The sequence below is a fragment of the Procambarus clarkii genome, chromosome 7 (assembly GCF_040958095.1).
Source record: "Procambarus clarkii isolate CNS0578487 chromosome 7, FALCON_Pclarkii_2.0, whole genome shotgun sequence".
Taxonomy (NCBI): Eukaryota; Metazoa; Arthropoda; class Malacostraca; order Decapoda; family Cambaridae; genus Procambarus; species Procambarus clarkii.
This window is the reverse complement of record NC_091156.1, coordinates 54,750,088-54,772,806: the sequence shown is the minus strand read 5'-3', so window position 1 is coordinate 54,772,806 and position 22,719 is coordinate 54,750,088. Positions and strand designations below refer to the sequence as shown.

General features: G+C 39.1%; 1 long non-coding RNA gene across 1 annotated transcript; it reads right to left on the bottom strand.

Moving 5' to 3' along the window:
• Positions 1-1,844: 1,844 nt before the first annotated feature.
• LOC138358428 (uncharacterized) lies at positions 1,845-17,462 on the bottom strand. Its single transcript, XR_011225360.1, has 3 exons — positions 17,342-17,462; positions 9,455-9,571; positions 1,845-2,084 (listed from the first exon to the last, which is right to left on the bottom strand). It is a non-coding gene; the product is annotated as an uncharacterized lncRNA (long non-coding RNA).
• Between the last annotated feature and the right edge of the window lie 5,257 nt (positions 17,463-22,719).

The window sequence follows — 22,719 nt, the reverse complement described above, 5'->3', positions numbered from 1 at the left end:
TTTCCAGGCGATTAACGATGCATAAGCAACAGGGCTCCATTAAGGAACATATAATCTCTTCCCACAACCAGACCATCACCAGAGAAATCTTAACAAAAAACACAGAAATCATCGATAGATACAGCAATACCAGGCGGCTTGATATCTGCGAGGCACTACACATTAAGAAGTGAACACCAGCAATCAACAGCCAATTAATGCACAACTATATTCTACCCACTTCAAGATTCAGCACCAATTTGAAGCATCAAGAAATATGACTTTCCTTCTTATGATGTCTTCCACGAAACCATTGGAGAAGCCGTTGTTGACTAGGACCTGCCTTACCCTACAGAGTTCTTCGGCGACTTGCTTCCATTCTGAGCTGTGGCTGAGGGCACGGTCGACATAAGCGTTAACAACACTCCTCTTGTACCTGTCCGGGCAGTCACTGTTGGCATTCAGGCACATTCCTATGTTTGTTTCCTTAGTGTAGACTGCAGTGTGGAAAACTCCGCTCCTTTCCATGACTGTTACATCTAGAAAGGGCAGCTTCCCATCCTTCTCCATCTCGTAAGTGAAACGCAACACAGAATTCTGCTCAAATGCCTCCTTCACCTCCTGCAGATGTCTGACATCAGGTACCTGTGTAAAAATATCGTCAACATACCTGCAGTATATGGCCGGTTTCAAGTTCATGTCGACTAAGACTTTTTGCTCGATGGTACCCATGTAGAAGTTTGCAAACAGGACACCTAGGGGAGAACCCATGGCGACCCCATCTACTTGCTTATACATGTGTCCATCCGGGCTCAAGAAGGGTGCCTCTTTAGTACAAGCTTGGAGTAGTTTGCTTAGACTGTTTTCTGGTATGTCAAGAGGAGTACAGGCTGGATCACGGTACACTCTGTCGGCTATCATCCCGATTGTTTCATCCACAGGTACGTTGGTAAACAGAGATTCTACGTCCAACGAGGCTCTTATCCCTGTGGCCCGTGTTCCCCGCAGCAAGTCAACAAATTCCTTTGGAGACTTTAGGCTGAAGGCGCAAGGGTCATAAGGAGTCAGCAAGCCGTGAAGTCGTTTCGCCAGTCTGTACGTGGGTGTGGGTATCTGGCTGATGATTGGCCGAAGTGGGTTTCCAGGCTAGTGTGTCTTGACATTTCCATACGCATATCCAGGTTTATATTCCCCAATAATCTTTGGCAGGTGGAGTCCAGATTTCTTGGCGTTCACAGTTTCGATCAATTTGTTGACTTTTGCTTTCAGTTCGGCTGTAGTGTCCTTCGTTACCCTTTGGAATTTAGTTTGGTCAGAGAGTATGAGGTTCATTTTCGCCAGATATTCGTCTTTTTTAAGAATGACGTATATTGGCGACTTGTCGCCTCTCCTGACAACTTTCTCCTTGTTCTCACGAAGGCTCTTAGCTGCCGCTTTGAGCTCGGGGGACAGTATGGTGCTTCTGTAGTTGCCTCGATTCTTTCCTCCTTCCGCAATAAGTTCTGCTTGTAAGGTAACTTTGGTGGTGACCTTGTTTTGTGCTTCGAGGTCGAATATGTCGTCCAACAGAATCTCCAACTCCACTTTCCGGGTCATCTCACTCGGTCTGGACATAACGTGACAGTTTATACCCAGATTTAGGATAGTGACTTGGTCCTCAGTGAGGTTGATTCCTGCAAGGTTCAGGAAGCCATCTCTTGGTCGTGGAAGTCATCTCTTCATCTTAAAGGTTACAAGACGTACATTAGTCAATACAATTGGTGCTTAAAATGTTAAGGATCTCTTGTGAAACACAGGTATTAATAAAAAAAATTATTAGGTAAAATAAATAAAAGAGGCCCAAGGGCCATGAAGTAACAAGAATGCAAGGCTGGCACAAGCTGGCGTAAGTAGAGAAGACGGAAGATTCTTCATATTAAAAGACCCGGCTTCTCCAAGATGGCAGTCACACCCTGCCTGCCCTGGACAATCACCATATGGAGAAGGACTGTTTACTGTGAAGGGAAGTCCACAAATGCAATGCCAGCATGAGTCAGTCTTGAAGGGTAAACGATGATGGCACCCTCACAGTAACACAAAAGCCGAGCAAGCCCAGTGAGGAAGACCTGTTGATGGGAAAGAAGGAGAATTTTTAGTCATACAATTTTTGTTTTATAAGATTCCAAAATATTACATTGATATAAATTTGTGAGAGTATTCTGAGCATTATTTAAGTATTATTTAAACAGGTGAGTAAAAGTAGGTGAGTACACACACGGTGTCAGCAAACTTAGCCTCCAAATACACACATGGTATCAGCAAGCTTAGCCTCTAAACACACACACACACACAAACGGTATCAGCAAGCTTAGCCTCTAAACACACACACACACACACACACACACACACACACACACACACACACACACACACACACACACACACACACACACACACACACACACACACACACACACACACATACACACACACACACACACACACACACACACACACACACACACACACACACACACACACAAACGGTATCAGCAAGCTTAGCCTCCAAACACACACACACACACAAACGGTATCAGCAAGCTTAGCCTCTAAACACACACACACACACACACACACACACACACACACACACACACACACACACACACATACACACACACACACACACACACACACACACACACACACACACACACACACACACACACAAACGGTATCAGCAAGCTTAGCCTCCAAACACACACACACACACAAACGGTATCAGCAAGCTTAGCCTCTAAACACACACACACACACACACACACACACACACACACACACACACACACACACATACACACACACACACACACACACACACACACACACACACACACACACACACACAAACGGTATCAGCAAGCTTAGCCTCCAAACACACACACACACACACACACACACACACACACACACACACACACACACACACACATACATACACACACACACACACACACACACACACACACACACACACACACACACACTCACACTCACACACACACACAGTGTGTGGAGTGGAGTGGGAGGGGTAATCAGGCAACTTCGAAGTGAAAAAGTGTGTACAAGTGAATGAAAAAACCTTGAGTTTTGGCCAGAGCCATAAGGTAGTGAAGAAAAACAGTTTAAATAGCGTAATTCAAAATAGTTGAGGAAGTATTGTGGCAGTGTGGAGCAGACCTCACCGACCTCTGACCGCGTGACCTCACCCCGGCAGCAACCTCCTACCACCACGTGGGACGACGCTTGGAGATTCACTCACCTATTGTGTTAGCAGGACGGTAAGATACTTGGAACCCCAGTGGGTAAGGTTGCATTATAGCAATGACTAGGTCAGGAAGGGTGTCTAGGTCCAACAGTATTATGATTGAGGAAGAAGATAGGTTTGTGGAGAAGATGATTGGGAAATTTGTAGAGAAGAGGGATGTTTGGATAGATGATCTAATCCAGGGGATTAAAAGTGAAGTCTTTAATAAGATACAGGGCGAGGTTCAAAGACTCAAACAAGAGTTTATGGATTATATTCAAGAGGAAATCAGGAAGAGCAGGGTAGAATGGCAAGGAGAAATATCTAGGCTTACTAATGAATTTGGCAGGAATAAGGGAAGCTTGGCAGGGGAAGGGGGAGTAGTAGTAGGTGGAGTAGCGGGTGTAGGAGGGGTGGGGGTCAGCCAGGGAGAGGGCCACCAGCATGACCATGAACTGAGAAAGAGGACAATCATAATCCATGGATTACTAGAAGCCAGGGCACCATCGAGGCAGGAAAGGATGGAGATTGAGGATTTGGAACTACAGGGGATCTTGAGAGACATGAGAGCCCAGATGGCAGGGAATGAGGTGCAAGTCCACCGACGCATTGGACCATACAACTGTAACAGGAAACGACCTGTCCTGGTACAGTTCACTAACGAAGAGGCAGTGGATTACATACTGCATCACAAACACCTACTCAGAGGTAGCGAAAATTACTACAACGTATTTATTGACAAATTCATGACGAAGGAGGAACAGATTGCCCACAGAGCAAGCAAACAACAGTACGACTCTTCCCATTTGAGCGCAGCTACACACCCCAGTGCTAAACCACCCCATGCTAACAAGCTCACACGTGCTTCTCAGGTCACCCCTTCCCCAAATCAGCCGCCCCTGCTTATCTCCCCAGCACATCCCTTGACCCCTCTGACCCCACTGGAGTCAAATTCATCCCACATTCCAAGGACCCCCTCATCACCTCAGCCCCCAAAACCCGTCTAGCCCTCATCCCCTCAACCCCCAAAACCCACCCAGCTCTCATCCCCTCAACCCCCAAAACCCATCCAGACCTCATCCCCTCAACCCCAAGAACCCACACAGACCTCATCCCCTCAACACCCAAAGCCTACCCAGCCCTCACCCCTCCTCATCCCCTCTCCTTCCATGTGACCCCCCACCCTTGCGAGGGAGGTGGGAGGTCCCCCCCACCCCCTCTATCCTTCCCCCTCCCAACCTCTCAACCTCTATCTGTCTCCCAACCTTACGCTATCTCCCAACCCCTCTATGCCCTCCCTAATCTTCAGACCCAGTATGCCCTTCCTACTCCAGACCTACCTACCCAGGCCCTACCCCAGACCCTCCTACCTACCTTCCTAGAAGCCCAGCCCCCAGTAGCCCCCCAAGCACTCTTTCTGAACACCCCCCTCCTGAACTCTTTCACCCCCCATACACCCCCCGGACCCCCCCAGACACCCCCCGGATCCCCCCGGACATCCCCCGGACCCTCCCCACCCCCAGTCATCCCCCAGACACTCCCCAGATCCCCCAGATCCCCTCTGCCCCCAGTCACCCCCCAGACATCCCCCAGATCCCCCCAGACCCCCAGAGAAAGGGAGAACTCTGGTACAAGAGTTTCCATGAAGAATCTCAAGGTTTGGTACACCAATGATGATGGGGTATCTAATAAAGCAGAAGAGATAAAAGAAAGAGTGAGGGAAGCAGATCCTGACATAGTTGCAATTGTGGAAACTAAAATTAATGACATGATCTCAGATGCAATCTTTCCTGAAGGGTACCAGGTGATACGAAAAGAGAGGACACAGAGACAGGGAGGGGGAGTAGCACTCCTAATAAAGCGGAAATGGAAGTTTGAAGACCTGGGAAATCGAGTTACCAATGAGTGCACAAGCTTCATACATGGAACTCTGACAGTAGATGGGAGGAAGATTGTGATCCTGGTAATCTACAATCCCCCACCAAACAGTAGAAGACCCAGGCAGGAGTATGATGACAACAACAAAGCATGTATAGATGAACTGCAGAAGGCAGCAACACTAGCCCACAGAATGAGAGCGAAGCTGCTGATCATGGGGGACCTAAATCATGGAGAGATAAATTGGGAATCAAGGAATCCCCATGGAGGGGACGAAACGTGGGGAGCAAAATTAGTAGATGTTATAGACAGGAATTTCCTGACACAACATGTGAAGGAAGACACAAGGGAAAGAGGAGGAGATGCACCGAGCCTATTAGACCTGATTTTCACCCAGAACGTAGAAGATATCGAGAATTTAGAGCATGAAATACCTCTAGGGGCCAGTGACCATTGTGTCCTAGTCTTTGACTACATGATGGAATTCAAACTTATGACCATGGGACAAGAGATCTGGGAAAGGAGAGCTGACTACAGGAAAGGGGACTATATGAGGATAAGGGACTATCTGGGTGAAGTGCAGTGGGAGGAAGAAATTAGAGGAAAAACAGTCCAAGATATGATGGACCTAGTCATACAGAAATGCCAGGAGGCCGAAGAGAGATTTATACCAACGGTAAAGGGAAAAAATAAGAAGGAATATAATAACCCATGGTTTAATAGACAGTGTCAGGAAGCAAAAATGGCCAGCAGACGGGAGTGGAGGAAGTACGGAAGACAAAGAACAGAGGACAACAGAAGCAGATACAACAGAGCTAGGAACGATTGCATTAACATAAGACGAACATCGGAAAGGGACTATGAGAACGATATTGCAATCAAAGCGAAAAAACAACCTAAGTTACTACACAGTCATATAAGAAGAAAAATGTCGGTGAACGACCAAGTGACAAGACTAAGGAAGACAGAGGGGGCATATACTGAAAGTGACAAGGAAATCTGCGAGGCACTGAATGCCAGTTTCCATGGAGTGTTCACTACCGAGCCTGAGCAGCTCCCATTGTTGGAAGGGGTTACCCTAGATGAAAGACTATCAGATATAGAGGTGACAGCAGAGGAGGTAATGAAACAGTTGACAACTCTAGATGCAACTAAAGCAGTTGGACCAGACAAAGTATCACCGTGGATACTAAAAGAAGCAGCACAGGCCCTCAGCGTGCCTCTGGCAATGATCTTTAATGAGTCACTTATGTCAGGAGAATTGCCCAGTTGCTGGAAGAAGGCAAATGTCGTGCCGATCTTCAAGAAAGGAGATAGGGAGGAGGCACTTAACTACAGACCTGTATCACTGACAAGCATCCCCTGTAAAATACTGGAAAGAATAATTAGGCTGCGACTGGTTGCACACCTGGAGAACATTAGGTTTGTGAACAAACATCAACATGGGTTCTGGACAGGGAAATCGTGCCTAACAAACCTGGAATTCTATGATAAAATAACGAGGATAAGACAGGACAGAGATGGTTGGGCAGACTGCATATTTCTGGACTGCCAAAAAGCCTTTGATACAGTACCGCACATGAGACTGCTGTTCAAGCTCGAGAGGCAGGCGGGGGTGGGGGGAAAGGTCCTAGAATGGATAAGGAACTACCTAACAGGAAGGAGCCAAAGAGTTACGGTAAGGGGCGAGAAGTCGGACTGGCGAACAGTAACAAGTGGAGTACCACAAGGATCGGTGCTGGGACCAATTCTATTTCTTGTATATGTTAACGACATGTTTACAGGCGTAGAATCCTACATGTCGATGTTTGCGGATGATGCAAAGTTGATGAGAAGAGTTGTGACAGATGAGGATTGCAGGATCCTCCAAGAGGACCTGAACAGATTGCAGAGATGGTCAGAGAAATGGCTACTAGAATTCAACACGAGCAAATGTAAAGTTATGGAAATGGGACTAGGAGATAGGAGACCAAAGGGACAGTACACAATGAAGGGGAACAGCCTACCTGTAACGACGCGTGAAAGAGATCTCCTGAGGCACATATTAATAGGATAACGACAGCAGCGTACTCTACACTGGCAAAAGTTAGAACATCATTCAGAAACCTAAGTAAGGAGGCATTTAGGGCGCTTTACACTGCCTACGTAAGGCCAGTCTTAGAGTATGCCGCCTCATCATGGAGTCCCCATCTGAAGAAGCATATAATGAAACTGGAAAAGGTTCAGAGGTTTGCAACGAGACTCGTCCCAGAGCTACGAGGGATGGGGTATGAAGAGCGCCTGAGGGAACTGTGCCTTACGACACTAGAAAGAAGAAGGGAGAGGGGGGACATGATTGGAACGTATAAGATACTCAGAGGAATTGACAGAGTGGACATAGACGAAATGTTCACACGGAATAGTAACAGAACGAGAGGACATGGATGGAAGCTTGAAACTCAGATGAGTCACAGAGATGTTAGGAAGTTTTCTTTTAGCGTGAGAGTAGTGGGAAAATGAAATGCACTTCAGGAACAGGTTGTGGAAGCAAATACTATTCATAATTTTAAAACCAAGTATGATAGGGAAATGGGACAGGAGTCATTGCTGTAAACAACCGATGCTCGAAAGGCGAGATCCAAGAGTCAATGCTCGATCCTGCAGACACAACTAGGTGAGAACACACATACACACACACACTCTCTCTCACACACACACACACACACACACACACACACACACACACACACACACACACACACACACAGAATGCCACAATAAAAGCAACATTTGCGGAAATACTAAAAAAAAATAACTCTGAAGTAATGACTGCAGTGATGGAGGTGGCCATGAAAGCAGCCACCTCGCAGGAGGCGGCACGCTCCACTAGCCAACTGCTGGAAAGGAACAGGGCAGTAATCAGAGGCAATCGGACTGGAGAAGTGTCACAAGTGGAGTACCACAGTACATGCACCAGTAATGTTCATTGTCTACATAAATGATCTACCAGTTGGAATACAGAATTATATAAACATGTTTGCTTATGATGCTAAGATAATGGGATGGATAAGAAATTCAGATGATTGTCATGCCCTTCAAGAAGACCTGGACAAAATAAGCATATGGAGCACCACTTGGCAAATGAAATTTAATGTGAATAAATGCCATGTTATGGAATGTGGAATAGAACATAGATCCCACACAACCTATAAATTATGTGAGAAATCTTTATATAATTCTGATAAAGAAAGAGGTCTAGGGTTGATTCTAGATAGAAAACTATCACTTGAGGCCCACATAAAGAACGTTGTGTGAGGAGCCTATGCCACGCTTTCTAACTTCAGAATTTCGTTTAAATACATGGATGGCGAAATACTAAAGAAATTGTTCACGAGTTTTGTTCGGCCAAGGCTAGAATATGCAGCGGTTGTGTGGTGGCCATATCTTAAGAAGCACATCAACAAACTGGAAAAGGTGCAAAGACATGCTACTAAGTGGCTCCCAGAACAAAAGGGCAAGAGCTATGTGGAGAGGTCAGAGGCATTAAATATGCCAAAACTAGAAGACAACAAAAAGAGGTGATAAAATCACTATGTACAAAATAGTAACAGGAATTGATAAAATCGACGGGGAAGATTTCCCGAGACCTGGAACTTCAAGAACAAAAGGTCATAGATTTAAACTAACTAAACAAAGATGCCTAAGAAATATACAAAAATTTCCTTTCGCATACAGAGTAGTACACGGTTGGAACAAGTTAAGTGAGAAGGTGGTGGCGGCCAAGACCGTCAGTAGGTTCAAAGCATTATGTGACAAAGAGTGCTGGGTAGACGGGGCACCACGAGCGTAGCTCTAATCCTGTAACTACACTTAGGTAATTACATATGATGTCAGCAAGCTTACCCTCGAAACACACACACAAACAGCCTGCCTATTATTCAAGGCCTTCTCTGAGTACTCTTTATTTTCTTCTCTGAGGCTATGGGTCCCTAATCTTGCACCAGAGGTGGTACAACATTTAAGTTTTTAACTACTGCACTGAGCACCTGATTTTGGCAAAAACTTCTTAGTGCAATTGTCAAGGACATAGTTCTGGTATTTGTTTGTTTATAAATATTCAGGTATAGTTAATGTCAAAATGTTTCAAAACTCAACAATTTATATTTCAAAACAAAAAAGTAATGAAAACATTACAAAACATTAAAATATAGCCTAATTAATTAATTAATAAAATAGCACAACTCTCAGAATGCCTAAAGGTGCTTTGAGCAATGAAGTAGTTAATTTTATATATATAATATTATATATATAATATATATAATATATATTTACCTGTGACTACTGCTTAGCGAAAATTTGATCTCTGTGAAAATTGGTCTCGTCATTGCTAGGAGATATTTTAAGACCATGATTTGCTGTGGATGGCACTGTAGTCTTCAAGTCATCATTCTAAAAATAGAGTTAATCTTTTAAAATGTAAATTTTATATAAAAAAATGCAAAAATAAATTGCAGGAATAATATGAAGTTATTATACAATTTTTTTAATTATTTAAATATTTGTGAGACATTATTAAGAAATGTATGAAGTACAGATTCTCTAAGACTTGATATGTATCTGCTTATGTTCCACCACATTACATTCAGGGCTGAAGAGAAAACACAGCCAGTAAGGTAATGATCACTTAGGATGGACTGGGATGCTACATGTAGGTTGGGGCTAAGCTGCGTGAGGCTAGGATGCCCAGCCTGCCTTGTCTAGGCTGGGCTGGGCTAGGCAACACTAGGAAGGAGTCAACAAATCTCTGGAGTGCCTTACCTTTCCTGATATCCATAAAAAAGCAAGAATGATGCCATTTTATAAAGGAGGCGAGACAGCAGACATAAACAATTAAAGAAAAATATCAAATCTACTTATACTTTCAAAAATATTTGATTTTTTTTTTACAAACATCTCTCTTCCTACTTTGTAAAATTCAACATGAATACAAACACACACACACACATTCCTAGGAAGCAGCCCATAGCAGCTGTCTAACTCCCAGGTACTTATTTACTGTTAGGTGAACCAGATATAGAGAATAACCACAAAATGCTATCTTTATAAGAACTATCTTGTAAAGCCACTAGTACGCGCAGCATTGCAGGCAGGATATATATATATATATATATATATATATATATATATATATATATATATATATATATATATATATATATAATATATATATATATATATATATAATATATATATATATATATATATATATATATAATATATATATATATATATATATATATATATATATATATATATAATATATATATATATATATATATATAATATATATATATATATATATATAATATATATATATATATATATAATATATATATATATATATATAATATATATATATATATATATATATATATATATATATATATATAATATATATATATATATATATAATATATATATATATATATATATATATATATATATATATATAATATATATATATATATATATATATATATATATATATATATATATATATATATATATATATATGTAATGAATACATACATACAGGACAAAGAGCCAGAGCTCAATCACCGCAAGCACAACTAGGTGAGTACACACACATACATTATATATATATATATATATATATATATATATATATATATATATATATATATATATATATATATATATATATATATATATATATATATATATATATATATATATATATATATATATATATATATATATATGAGTGTCAGACCATAGAGGAATGATTTTTTTTAATTTAATTTATATAAAAAATTATTCCTTCTGAAGATGTATTAATATATGAAAGTACTTAAGGAAATTCCTGTTTCAATTCTTCCTCCGTGGTCTGACACTGTCAGATCATCAAGTGTTAATTTTTCATCAAGTGTTAATTTTTGTGATTTACACACACGTGGCATGTTTGCACACACATTATTTATATTATATTATATATATATATATATATATATATATATATATATATATATATATATATATATATATATATATATATATATATATATATATATATTTTTGTGTCTTTCAAGAGATCCATAACCTTTAAGCACCTTTAAGCACCTTTTTGCATTATTATTTTTGTATCAACCCATGTATATCTTGTAACCATCAAATGCATAATAAAGCGCAATATATATATATATATATATATATATATATATATATATATATATATATATATATATATATATATATATATATATATATATATATATATATATATGTCGTACCTAGTAGCCAGAACGTCGTACTCGGCCTGCTATGCAAGGCCCGATTTGCCTAATAAGCCAAATTTTCCTGAATTAATATATTTTCTCAATTTTTTTTCTTATGAAATGATAATGCTACCCATTTCGTTATGTATGAGGTCATTTTTTTTTATTGGAGTTAAAATTAACGTAGATATATGACCGAACCTAACCAACCCTACCTAACCTAACCTAACCTATCTTTATAGGTTAGGTTAGGTTAGGTAGCTGAAAAAGTTAGGTTAGGTTAGGTTAGGTAGGTTAGGTAGTCGAAAAACAATTAATTCATTAAAACTTGGCTTATTAGGCAAATAGGGCCTTGCATAGTAGGCTGACAAGTGCGTTCTGGCTACTAGGTACGACATATATATATATATATATATATATATATATATATATATATATATATATATATATATATATATATATATATATTAGTATATTTTGGTAGCAGTCTTTCTTGTAGACATATATTATTAAATATGACCGAAAAAGTAAGATTAATAATTCTAACACGAATTTTCTCAATCTTTCGTACATTTCTTTTCACTGTTGGAGGTAAATCAAAAATCAATTCTCCAAAATTCATTTTTATTTCTAGTCTGACGCGACACGAGCGCGTTTCGTAAAACTTATTACATTTTCAAAGACTTTAGTTCACAAATACACAACTGAATAGAACTTACGCATCTCCGATTATATATCTACCTTTGAGTGAGGTGGAAGGGGTGATGTGGCATTAACACAAGACAGAACAAGATGTGGCATTAATAGGGTATTAATTTCATCAACACAAGACAGAACAAGATGGTATTAATAGGGTATTAATTTCATCAACACAAGACAGAACACGAAACAATGGATATTGAATAGAAGTGTTTGTAGAAAGCCTATTGGTCCATATTTCTTGATGCTTCTATATTGGAGCGGAGTCTTGAGGTGGGTAGAATATAGTTGTGCAATAATTGGCTGTTGATTGCTGGTGTTGACTTCTTTATGTGTAGTGCCTCACAAACGTCAAGCCGCCTGCTATCGCTGTATCTATCGATGATTTCTGTGTTGTTTACTAGGATTTCTCTGGCGATGGTTTGGTTGTGGGAAGAGATTATATGTTCCTTAATGGAGCCCTGTTGCTTATGCATCGTTAAACGCCTAGAAAGAGATGTTGTTGTCTTGCCTATATACTGTTTTTTTTGGAGCTTACAGTCCCCAAGAGGGCATTTGAAGGCATAGACGACGTTAGTCTCTTTTAAAGCGTTCTGTTTTGTGTCTGGAGAGTTTCTCATGAGTAGGCTGGCCGTTTTTCTGGTTTTATAGTAAATCGTCAGTTGTATCCTCTGATTTTTGTCTGTAGGGATAACGTTTCTATTAACAATATCTTTCTGGACCCTTTCCTCCGTTTTATGAGCTGTGGAAAAGAAGTTCCTGTAAAATAGTCTAATAGGGGGTATAGGTGTTGTGTTAGTTGTCTCTTCAGAGGTTGCATGGCTTTTCACTTTCCTTCTTATGATATCTTCGACGAAACCATTGGAGAAGCCGTTATTGACTAGGACCTGCCTTACCCTACAGAGTTCTTCGTCGACTTGCTTCCATTCTGAGCTGTGGCTGAGAGCACGGTCGACATATGCGTTAATAACACTCCTCTTGTACCTGTCTGGGCAGTCGCTGTTGGCATTTAGGCACATTCCTATGTTCGTTTCCTTAGTGTAGACTGCAGTGTGGAAACCTCCGCCCTTTTCCATGACTGTTACATCTAGAAAGGGCAGCTTCCCATCCTTTTCCATCTCGTAAGTGAAACGCAGCACGGAACTCTGCTCAAATGCCTCCTTCAGCTCCATTACTTCCATTCAATACCCATTGTTTCGTGTTCTGTCTTGTGTTTGAATTTAATACCCATTCAATACCCATTGTTGAAAGTTTGTTTTCACCTCATCCACCTCACCCAAATGTAGATATAAAATCGAAGATGTGTAAGCTCTATTCAGTTTCAGTTGTGTGTTTGTAAACTAAAGTCTTTGAAAATGTAATAAGTTTTACAAAACGCGCTCAAGTGTCGCGTCAGACTAGAAATAAAAATGAATTTTGGAGAATTGATCTTTGAATTACCATCAACAGTGAAAAGAAACGTAAGAAAGATCGAGAAAATTCGTGTTAGAATTATTAATCTTACTTTTTCGGTCATATTTAATAATATATGTCTACAGGAAAGACTGCTACCAAAATATACTAATATATATATATATATATATATATATATATATATATATATATATATATATATATATATATATATATATATATATAACTGAATGGTCCCCAGGACTAGGGGACCATTCAGGCTTGTTTGCATTTGTGTTCCTCACGTGTGCCCCAAAGAATGAGGTGATTTGATAAAATGCTATGCCCAAGATTACCATCCGAGTGCCGGCGGGGAAGTGGTTCATATAGCCTCGGCTATCACTTCCTTATGTCCGGTCGTGATGGTCAAGCGGATTAAGGCGTCCCTGTACATACCAGTTGTGGGAGTATGGGTTCGAGTCACTTCTGGGGTGTGAGTTTTCAGTTGTATATAGTCCTGGGGACCATTCAGGCTTGTTTGCATTTGTGTTCCTCACGTGTGCCCCAAAGAATGAGGTGATTTGATAAAATGCTATGCCCAAGATTACCATCCGAGTGCCGGCGGGGAAGTGGTTCATATAGCCTCGGCTATCACTTCCTTATGTCCGGTCGTGATGGTCAAGCGGATTAAGGCGTCCCTGTACATACCAGTTGTGGGAGTATGGGTTCGAGTCACTTCTGGGGTGTGAGTTTTCAGTTGTATATAGTCCTGGGGACCATTCAGGCTTGTTTGCATTTGTGTTCCTCACGTGTGCCCCAAAGAATGAGGTGATTTGATAAAATGCTATGCCCAAGATTACCATCCGAGTGCCGGCGGGGAAGTGGTTCATATAGCCTCGGCTATCACTTCCTTATGTCCGGTCGTGATGGTCAAGCGGATTAAGGCGTCCCTGTACATACCAGTTGTGGGAGTATGGGTTCGAGTCACTTCTGGGGTGTGAGTTTTCAGTTGTATATAGTCCTGGGGACCATTCAGGCTTGTTTGCATATATATATATATATATATATATATATATATATATATATATATATATATATATGTATATATATATATATATATATATATATATATATATATATATATATATATATATATATATATATATGTCGTACCTAGTAGCCAGAACGCACTTCTCAGCCTACTATGCAAGGCCCGTTTTGCCTATTAAGCCAAGTTTTCAATTATTAATTGTTTTTCGACTACCTTACCTACCTAACCTAACCTAACCTAACTTTTTCTGCTACCTAACCTAACCTAACCTATAAAGATAGGTTAGGTTAGGTTAGGTAGGGTTGGTTAGGTTTGGTCATATATCTACGTTAATTTTAACTCCAATAAAAAAATTGACCTCATATACAATGAAATGGGTAGCTTTATCATTTCATTAGAAAAAAATTAGAGAAAATATATTAATTCAGGAAAACTTGGCTTATTAGGCAAATCGGGCCTTGCATAGTAGGCTGAGAAGTGAGTTTTGGCTACTAGGTACGACATATATATATATATATATATATATATATATATATATATATATATATATATATATATATATATATATATATATATATATATATATATATATATATATATATATATATTATTTGCTGTGCCCAATGCAGCCCTGGGAACTCGCCTCAGTCATGACGCTCTCCGCATTGGAGTTGCCCTTCGCCTTGACGCCCCCATCCTCACCGAACATAGGTGCATCTGCGGAACTGCGATGGCAGACCAATATGGTCGTCATGGTCTGGTATGTCGTAAATCACAGGGTAAAATTGCAAGACATGAAGAAGTCAACGACATCATCAAGAGGAGCCTCGCCACAGCCCGCTGCCCGGCACAAAGAGAACCACACTTATCCAGACCTAACGACCCTCAGAAGCGCCCTGATGGGGTCACCTTGCTACCTTGGAAGGATGGTAAGCAAGTGGTATGGGACTACACGTGCGCTGCCACACTGGCCAGTACCTACCTCCACTACAGCACACGTGAAAGCGGTGGTGCTGCTTCTTTCAGGGAATCGCAGAAAATTATTAAATACAGAGGTCTAGCACACTGCTACAGCTTTGTTCCGATCGGCTCGGAGACCCTCGGTTCGTGGGGAAAATGTGCATTGAAGTTCCTGAAGGAATTGGGGGACAAATTGATCAGCGCTACAAAAGACCAGAGAGCAAAAAGTTTCTTGTTCCAGCGCCTCAGTGTTGCGATTCAGAGGGGAAATGCCTGTTGCGTCTTGGGCACTAGTCCAACTTCAGAGGAATTCGAAGAAGTGTTTGACTTGCAACAATGATCGAACCCGTCTGTGACATTCATCAATGTTTCCCATTGTTGTGTTCTTCAAGAGATCCATAACCTTTAAGCACCTTTTTGCATTATTATTTTTGTATCAACCCATGTATATCTTGTAACCATCAAATGCATATATATATATATATATATATATATATATATATATATATATATATATATATATATATATATATATATATATATATATATATATGTCGTACTTAGTAGCCAGAACTCACTTCTCAGCCTACTATGCAAGGCCTGATTTGCCTAATAAGCCTAGTTTTCATGAATTAATGTTTTTTCGACAACCTAACCTACCTAACCTAACCTAACGTTTTCGGCTACCTAACCTAACCTAACCTATAAAGATAGGTTAGGTTAGGTTAGGTGGGGTTGGTTAGGTTCGGTCATATATCTACGTTAATTTTAACTCCAATAAAAAAAATTGACCTCATACATAATGAAATGGGTAGCTTTATCATTTCATAAGAAAAAATTTGAGAAAATATATTAATTCAGTAAAACTTGGCTTATTAGGCAAATCGGGCCTCGCATAGTAGGCTGAGAAGTGAGTTCTGGCTACTAGGTACGACATATATATATATATATATATATATATATATATATATATATATATATATATATATATATATATATATATATATATATATATATACATATATATATATATATATATATATATATATATATATATATATATATATATATATATATATATATATATATATATATATATACATATATATATATATATATATATATATATATATATATATATATATATATATATATATATATATATATATATATATATATATATATATATATATATGGAACCCTCAACCCTATAAGTGGAGGGTTCCTACAAACTCAACCAGAGGTGGTACCCTCTATATATTAATAAAAAAAACTAGGCTATGCTAAATCTAGGCAGGGATTGGCTTGGCTAGGGTAGGAAGGACTGGTCATGTTTAAAAGCAAGGCAGTGTTAGGCTAGGCAAGACTAGGTAAGGGTATACTGGGATAGGCTTGGCTACGGTAGGCTAGGAAGAGGTAAAGTAGGATAAGCAAGGCTGTGCAAGCACTATGCACAGCTAGAATGAACTATGCTAAGATGGTTTAAGCTGGGCTAGGTTAGGATAAGCTGGGCCATGCAGGGCCCCGATTGACCAGTGGAGTCTAATGGTCTAACCTTCTAGCTAGTTTGCTGACCTAAGAGTGTAAATGCCTAGCCCCTAACCTGAGATATATACAAGAGTTGTTACATTCTTGTACAGCCACTAGTACGCGTAACGTTTCGGGCAGGTCCCTGGAATACGATCCCCGCCGCGAAGAATCGTTTTTTTCATCCAAGTACACAGTACGCGGAACGCCAGGCGAGTGTCCTACCACTACACCACCTGCTGCAATATTATTATACAAGAAATATTACTTATTATAATCGCAAATACTAAATACCTGGATAACACAGGTGGCCTGTTGTTGTGTGGATTTAGAGGTGACGACAATCGTGGGATCGGATGCGAGCCACCTGCACCATGCTTTCTAAGGCGTCCATCTCATAACAAAAACAAATCCGAGCACTTAATACACAAACAGAGACCCCGTTGTTATTCGAATACTTGCAATTCTTTTACTTAAAATAGTAACAATTAGATTAATAATAATTACCATAATTTTTACTCAAGTTTCACAAAAAAATTTAAAAGACATCTAAAAACAGATATACAGACTTTGTGTGATATTTATGTGGGACATTTGGGGCTTGACTCTATTTATTTAATTATTAAAGTAATGAAATCAATTACGAAGGACCACCCGCTTTTATAGTAAAGAGGGAAACTAATAAAAAGTGATAATTAGAAATTCCTAGAGGAACCAGTGACTATGGATAAATACTAGGAAATATTATCACTTGAGTAATTAATGGGCTGTATAAATAATTTACTTGAATCAAAGCCTCAAACACCTACATTGGGGGGTCATTGCTAGAACTTCATATATGTCTAGGAACTAGTGTGGTTCGTACACCAGTTCATTGTGTAATAACCTAATCTTATGACCAATTAAAGAATCAATAGAAAATTTATCACCAATAAGAATATAGATAATTAATATCTGAAATTAATCATTATAATAAACGCGTATTATCTCCAGTGCACACAGCATTCCATAAATGACAATTAAAATACTGATAATTTGAATAATAAAGAAATACGAAAAGTCTTAGCTTGAAGACGTTTTCGAAGACATCAGTTACGACTCATCCTTGGGATCTCCGGAATTCCTCGTAGAACACTGGGAGATGAATAACACGGGTAAAGTAACAGCTCGTGGAATTCCTCACACGTGAGCTGTAAATTAAGGGATATTACGTAGCAATGCACTAGGCTACTAAATATCTATATTCAAGAAACTGGGAATAAAATTAATTTAGAATACTAACATGTGGCTTGTTTGTGTCGCTCGACGTAACGACAAGCTACCCTGTCATATACAATCTCTAATGATGCATCAAAAGGGAGTTATATATATACTTAGCTAATAGGGTACTGTATAAGTTGAAGCTTGCCGAAACCGCGTCCCAGCTCTAGCGTCACAATAGCGAACACGTGGTAGCTAGCTTGGCTTGGATGTCGACGCGCTTATTTGGCCGGTCATGACGGATCATGTAGAATAAATTAACTAGTTCCGGGATGAATATCAGGTTAAATCTTGCTGACAATTCACCGCAACGTATCCTAGACTCTGACACCAAAACGAGTTGCTCAATTCCGCAACAAGTATTCACGCCGCACACTGGCGACTTCTCCTCGAGCTGGCATCTACCACAACAATGGCGTCTCCCTCTCCCCGGCGTCTCGCATTCGGCACAGAAATTATTTATCATGAATAATATTATTTCGCGCAGTTATGGCTAAAATGCTTTGATAAAGACTGGGTTATAATTCTAGGGAGCTAAATATTATTAATTTCTCGTCTTACGATGGTAAACGAGAAATGGAGATGATTTTAGTTCTCTCCACGGCATTCACGTGTGACGTTAAATTCATTACTTGATAACAGTTGTAACTAGAAACTCTCGATTTGGCATTATTTGGGAGTTATGTTATCTGTAAATAATTATCACACGGAATACTGCTGATTTTAGAGAATCACACTCAATTCTCTAACACACTGGATAAAAATGTGTTTAACTTGGTAGAATCTGACGCAATACTGGCGCTTGGTTACGTAAGAATTCCAGCATTATTGTACAGATACAATTATTAGTTCATGTGAACACTACTGTTAGTTAATTTTAGTTACTACAGTAATTAGTATATTTTAGTAATAGTTAATAATAATACAACAGTATTGTATTAGTGTTGGAAATTTCCAACAATTTATTTCAACATTATATATTAATAGAATGTTGTAACTAATATTTAAATTATTTTTAAATATTAGGTAGTTGCCAGCTACGTATATCGCATATAAACGTTGCAAAAAGATTTTAGATTGAATTAACACATTACACATTTATGGAGTAATTAACAACAAAAAAATCTTTATTTTCATTGCAGAACATATATCAGAGCATACTAGTGACTCATACAATTAAAATAGTGTGATTTTTAAACAATTCGGTTGTAAACCCGCAGAACCGCCTACCGGCAGAACCGCCTGAAATAATTCATTATTTTAAATTCCATATATAATCATTAATAATTTTCGGCAGCTATCGAGGTTCTCCATAGGTAAATTCCTGTACTCTAACAAGATGCTACTTGCTGTTTAGCTGTTTAAATTCTTGGAAAATCGTAATGACCAACGACATAAAATATAACAATGAAATAGTAGCTGGTAACTGTAGGTGAACGAAAAATTAAATTCCAAATTGATTAGATGTTTTCCTAAATAAAAAGATCGACCTGAAGGAAGGAATTTTATGAATTATGGACTAATTAAGCAAAAAAAATAGGTAATTTTACTTGAAGAACAGATACCAGAGAATAGTTAGTGAGTACATTTATATTGTATAATGGGAGAAAGCCCCTGGTAGCCGCGAATTAAAATAACCACCTACATTAATTGATAACTAGGAAATAGTATCTGGGAATTTTATCTGAACGAAAACACAATACCAATTTGTTTAGATGTTTTTCTTAATATAAAGATCAACAGTAAGGAATCTTATTCATTATGGACAAATTAACAAAAAAAAACGATAATTTTCATTGAGGACCATATATTAGAGCATACTTAGTCACTTATATATTAAAAGTATTGTGTATTTTGAACCATTGGGGTTGTAAACAAACAGAACGGCCTACCCGAAAAGTCGTAACATAAAATGTTGCATATGTTTGCTAATTTATTATTTGAAATATGATTATTATTAATTTACGACAACTATAGAGGTTTCCCATTAGTTAAATTACTGTAGTCTGACTAAATGCTACTACAAAACATATATAAATCCTGGGAAAGTCACAGTGACCAGCGACATTAAAGCATAGAGGGTTAAATAGTAACAAGCAACTGTCGGCGAACGAAAAATTCATTTCCAAATGTATTAGATGTTTTCCTAAATATAAAGATCGATAGGCTGGAATTTTCTGGATTATACCCTAATTAAGGCAAAAATATATATATATTTTACTTGAAGAACAAATATCAGAGCATAGTCAGTGAGTTATAGTATAATAAGAGTGTGGTATTTCATTGTATGACAAAAGATAGTCCATGGAAGCGATAATAGACGTAGTTTTACACAAAATAACGTCCAAAAACAGCCGTAGAGTCAAACGGCAAATGTTGACGTTCTTTTTAAGAGGATAGGTTGAGGTGTCAGCCGGCTTCGCACATTTGATGTAGTCGGTTTCTTCTTTGTCTGCTAAATATAAACGGATAGAAGGGGGAACACGTCTCAAGAATTCCTCAACTAGAATGAGGTTGACGAGTTCTGAAAATGTAGAGACAATTGCTACTTCCAGCCATTTCATGAAATATCTTTTCTTAGTATTGACAAATTCTAGAAAGGTGGTGGTACTTGCCTTTAGACAATCACGGAATTTTCGTCTGTAGCTTTCGGTGGAGAGAAGGTAAACGTCCAAAACTGCTTGCTTCAGGGTCTGGTAGTCATTCTCAGACGCTAAGGTACTGAGAGTAACCGCAGCTCTAACTGTGAGGTGCACTCTGAGAAGGGTAGGCCATTGATCTTCAGGTCAGCTAAGTTTTTTAGCTAGGGTCTCAAAAGTGGTGAAAAGTTCATCGATCTCTGTCTCAACAAATGGTGGCATTAACTTACTTGCATGCAAGACATTGAAACTTACGGGAAGACTAGCTGTAGCTTGTTGGCGCTGAGTGTGGTTTGTAGTTTCCAACGGGAGTTCTTGTTGACGACATGCGAGAGCCATATCAGCTTGCTTCTTATCATGCTCGCGTTGCATCTCCAGGTGACGTTGTCTTGCTTCAAGATGTACTCGCTTACGCTCTTGGGGTAAGGATGCCTCTTCTTTCTTTAGGGCCATCTCGCGTTCCTTTAGTTATTGAGCTTCTTTCGCCAGGGCCCCCCCTCACGTTCTTGTTCTTCTTTCTTTATGGCCACCTCACGTTCCCTTATCTGGAGAGCTTCTTTTTGTTGTTCCCGCTCTATGTTGGCTAGTTCGAGCTTCAATTTCAAAGCTGCCAGAGCATGTTTATCTGCAATAGAATAGCTTTCGTGAGTTTCAGAGTCTATCTTTTCTTCATCTTTCCTTCGTCTAAGAGGTAATCCAAGATTATATTATGCAAGTCATTTTTGTTGGCTCCAGGGAGAGCATCTAGTTGATACTCGTGTGCAAGAGTTTGTAATTCGGTCCTCTTGGCACGACTTAAGTTCCCTACTTCACTTGCTGGATCCCTACGAAATGCTGCGAGACTAAACATTTTGAAAAAAGCAAATAAATGTACAACGAATATACTGGTGATAATGTAAGTATCAGTAACAGGATGACGTGGCAACTAGTAACTATCCTGTGGTAATTTAATAGTTAACAATTAACGTTAATATTAGTATGGTAAATTATTAGCCAATCAAAATCGCAGGAAATCTTGTACCTGGTACTCAATGTAAGAGAATAAAGGCAAGAAAATCCTACTAAATAAATGAAACCGATAGTTTCTAAAACAAATAAAACATTTAACTGTTTCAAAAGTGAATAAGGTAGTCCAAGAATGTAGGGATACCTTGCCAAGTCTCTATAGGACAGAAGCGAGGGTTTTCCTACAATATGAAATATGATACTTACAGAATTAGCGATCTTTGGGCTCTGAGAAAAGAAAGCTAATTCCCTACCTAAGTAAATATCATCATCTCTGACCGACGTGTAGGGGTGCGAGTGTCAACTGGTGATGAGAACTGTTGTTGAGGTTTCAACTCAGCAACATAGTCCGTGCAACGTAGTCCAGCTTATGTACCAGCCTCTTATGCAGTACTGTATCAAAGGCTTTCCGACAATCCAAGAAAATGCAGTCCGCCAAGCCCTCTCTTTCTTGCTTAAACTTTGTCACCTGGTCGTAGAATTCTATTAAGCCAGTCAGGAAAGATTTACCCTCCCTGAACCCATATTGGTGATTTGTCACGAAGTCCCTTCTCTCCAGATGTGTTACCAGTTCTTTTCTCACGATCTTCTCCATCACTTTGCACGGTATACAAGTCATGGACACTGGCCTGAAGTTCAGTGCTTCATGCCTGTCGCTCTTTTTGTATACTGCGTTTTGTATATTGGGACCACATTCGCCGTCTTCCATATTTCCGGTACGTCTCCCGTCTACAGTGACCTACTATACACTATGGAGAGTGGCAAGCA